The sequence below is a fragment of the Saccostrea cucullata genome, unplaced genomic scaffold (genome assembly GCF_032062105.1).
Source record: "Saccostrea cucullata isolate Sc308-1 unplaced genomic scaffold, CSIRO_AGI_Scuc_v1 ctg16070, whole genome shotgun sequence".
NCBI classification, from domain to species: Eukaryota; Metazoa; Mollusca; class Bivalvia; order Ostreida; family Ostreidae; genus Saccostrea; species Saccostrea cuccullata.
Window position 1 is genome coordinate 8412 of NW_026940931.1, and position 3879 is coordinate 12290.

At 33.4% G+C, this 3879-nt stretch overlaps 1 long non-coding RNA gene across 1 annotated transcript; it reads right to left on the reverse strand.

Moving 5' to 3' along the window:
• Window positions 1-2658: 2658 nt before the first annotated feature.
• On the reverse strand, window positions 2659-3537 carry LOC134256681 (uncharacterized). Its single transcript, XR_009989766.1, has 3 exons — window positions 3346-3537; window positions 3056-3156; window positions 2659-2954 (listed from the first exon to the last, which is right to left on the reverse strand). It is a non-coding gene; the product is annotated as an uncharacterized LOC134256681 (long non-coding RNA).
• Between the last annotated feature and the right edge of the window lie 342 nt (window positions 3538-3879).

Here is a 3879-nt window from a genome sequence, read left to right on the forward strand (position 1 = left end):
TAGGACTTAATTATTAAATGCAAACAAATATGCTTTATCATTTTATCAGTAAATCATATATTAAAACGATTATTGCTGTTTTTTCTGTTAACACAATGATTAAGCCATCCTCGAAGTACAATATTCACCTCGCCCTTTGGGCTCGGTGAATATTGTACTCCTCAGATGGCTAAATCATTGTATTGACCTCAAAAACAGCAATAATTGTATAATATGGAAGACCACGATCCGGTAGTCCTTTCAAAAAATTCCTTCACATCCCTATAAAAAATCTATTTTAAAAAACAGAAAGTACCAATCTAAACCTTTCCATCTTCACCAGTTGGCAATATTTGCACGTTATCATAGTCAGTCACAACCTTGTAGTTCTTGAGAAGAAAAACCTAGTCCTGTAGGAGAAGCTAACATTTATAACAACAAAGACACTGACAATATAACAAACAAAGGGAAACATTTTGAACTCAAAACCCACTTGATTGATTTAGATGAACTAAAGGCACGAGGAATAAGAGCTGCTCTGATTTTTTAAAAAAGCTTGAAAGTGTACTCAGGATTCTTGATGAAAATTAGGTTGCAACTATTCCAGTGGTTTAATTTTTTTGTGAAATGGAACTTGTTAATGAATGAATGTTGTTCCACTTCTTGGCAAGAAAATTGGTAGAGGTTATAAAAATTCTTTTCAAGCTTCAAAATATTCATGCAATGAGAAAATTAAACTTCTGAGTTTAATAACTGTAAATGTATCCATACACTATCGCATGTGATAGTGATAATATTATATCCTGATATCCCTCCACTTAAAGGTTTTGACTTTTTGAATTTATCATTTCTGATTTGATATCTGAATGTACTTAATACCTTTGATTGAATTCATGTAGAGTACTATGATCGTTTCCTATAGAGTAAGTAGGAGAGGCGGACTGGTTTCCGATAGGACCAGAAGGAGACGTGGACATGTTCCCCGAATGACTAGTAGGAGAGGCAGAAATATTTCCCATAGGATGTACAGGAGAGTCAGGCATGTTTTCCAAAGGATCAGCAGGAAAGACGGGCATGTTTCCTATAGAAACAACAGGGAAGGTAGGCATGTTTCCCATAGCAAAAGCAGGAGAGGTGGCCATGTTTCCCATGTGAGCAACAAGAGAGGTAGACATGTTTTCCAGAGGAATGACAGCAGAGGTAGACATGTTTTCCGAAGAGCCATCTAATTGATTCAAGAGTGGTGAATGCCGTTGTTTTTTGTGGTCTGAAAATTCCCCTTCTTTGATCTTATTAAAAGTCACAAAATATATAAATAATACTAGTTCATCAAGAAGTTAATATTGCGTGCAGTAGTCAAAAATTAAATAATTATGGGCAGTTTAAAAAATTGTAAAGAGAGTCCTAGATACTTTAAATGTGGAAATTTTTTTAGAGTAAATAGTGTTCTGAGTATTAATTTTCCAACTTCAAGTGGGAAGATTTTATTTCCAATACATTTATTACAGTACTTTGCAAAAAGGTAACCAATAGAAGCAATTAATTTAAAATTGACAGTAATTTGGGTTTTTTTTTCAATTTAAATGAAAAAATCAAAATTTTAAAAGTAATCCAACGGTATCAACCTCATTGTGATCAAAGACATCTTCTATTGCTATTACGTTCTAAGTCTAAAATCTTTAGAAAGATATTCAAAAACATAAGGAAAAGTGCCTGTATCAATAAACTTTTAAATAAAACCCCTTCAATTGAATAACGCTGTTAAAATCATACTTGAAGACGTTGTCATAAACTGATCAAAATTTGGCCGTTGAAAAGGCATAGGAGCATCATTTTGATGTGGTGTATTTGGTGTCAATCGCTCATTTTGTCCCTTTATAAGGTGCTGTTGGTGAAGCTGATGTTGCTGATGTGGCTGTTGTTGCTGCAGAGCTGGTTGAAGTGTTGTATGCCCTTTCTGCTGGATGAATGGATATGGGCCCGAAGCAGCCTGAGCACCGTTATTTTGAGGATGAAATATTGCTGGACCTAAAGTAAATCAGCACAACATTATAACAACTAAAGTGACCATTCTTCACAAGAATCACATTTCATTTTCTGTATCGATTTCAATATCATTATCCAAATAAAAATACTTGGAACTTCCACATCACCACCTTATTTTTTTGGAAGTCAATGAATTTGTAGATCAGTGAACCCCGTTCATGTAAATATGCTTCAAAAAGCGTTTTTACTCACTGAAAAATTTAACAGATTTTCCCGCTTTTCCGGATTATGACAAAGAACTCACATCCTTATCTCATATATTTCATCAGTGTGATGCATTGATTGTAGTGTTGGCAACGAGTACCCGGTTAACCGGTTAACCGTCGAACGTTGCGAGTATCGGTTAGTAAAACTGCTATTCGGTTACTCGGATGAAATTAATTCTACATAGTAAAGGCATAGGAAATGAATGTTTTATAATTTATTAATGTATAATAACTTGCACATTTCCCTAGTTTTATGTACCGTTAGATTTGATCTAGTGCATGGTTGTAGTGAATCAAATTGTTTTAATTAGTTTTCACAGTTTATATAATTGATAGCTTTGATTGCCTGGGGCATACATATTTTGAAGGCCTGGGTTATAATTAGGCCATTTTTTTTATTAATTGCGTTTGTTTTACGGATTTTTTTTTTTGGAAAATATCCGTTGGGTGGCTACAAAAAAAAAGAAGAAGCAGCTTTCAATGTTCAAAACTTTTAATATGCAGCATATCAAAGCAGTTGGGTAAATCAACCTCAGAACATTGCACAGAAATGTCTTTCTTGGCATTCCTCACTAAAAGAGAAAGATTCTCTGAGCAGAGAGACATATTATGTGAACAATGGTAAACTTTTCTGTGTATGTCTATGACTGGATACGGATGTCCATTCCTGCTACGTCCACATTGCCACAGAAAAACACACTTTAGCAAATTTTACACAACCCCCTGTAAAATAATAAAAGTTTAATCAAATTCAAATAATACCTTTTCTTAAACCGTATAAAACTAAAATTAAGTGCACAATCAATGGACACAAATAAACTTACTAGAATGATAAGTCATCCCCATAGGGTTTCACATTCCTATGACTCTCATACAAACATTTTTTGTCTTAGAACATCCTGATGAGTCAGTTCCTTTTCCAATTCTAAAATTTAAAACTTTAAAAAACATTTCTTTCACATCATTTGATAGATTCATACCTGTACAATGACAAAAAAATCTTTTCATTTCTCTGACGCTTTAACAATTGACAACACGTCTTACAGAATTTTAAAATACAGTCAAACATGTGCTTTTAAAAATGTCATAAATATTATATGAACTGTTAACTAACCATTAGATAAACTGTTGAAAACTTCGCCAAACCCTCAAGAAAAGTTATGGGTGTCGGATGGAGTGCAAGTGACGACATCAGATTCTTTGGTTTTGGATGTAATTTCCTTAACCACCACACTCCATTCGCTGATCAGATAACGTCACATATAGAATCATCACCAGTCTGATCAGCTCATAAAAACCGTCATACATGTACTAATGTCCTTAAAACATTTATATTCTGTTTTGAAAAACCTAAAATGTTTCACATTTAGTATGAGCCAGAAAATCCATCAAATATATGGTGATTGATCAAACTGATAAAAAAATTAATAAATGACAGAATTTATGGGAAATTTTCACAATTATCCAATTTTCCATCTAATGCAAGAGAGTCAACGTTCTTCTTAATGTATATCTATATGCAATAATTTGTCCCCCACTGTATTCTTGGTGTTTTTGCTAATCTTTCAACCCTACACTTTGATCAATACTCCAAAATAATTTCAAATCAACTGATATTTATAAAGTTTCCCTGTAGACAAATACGCTT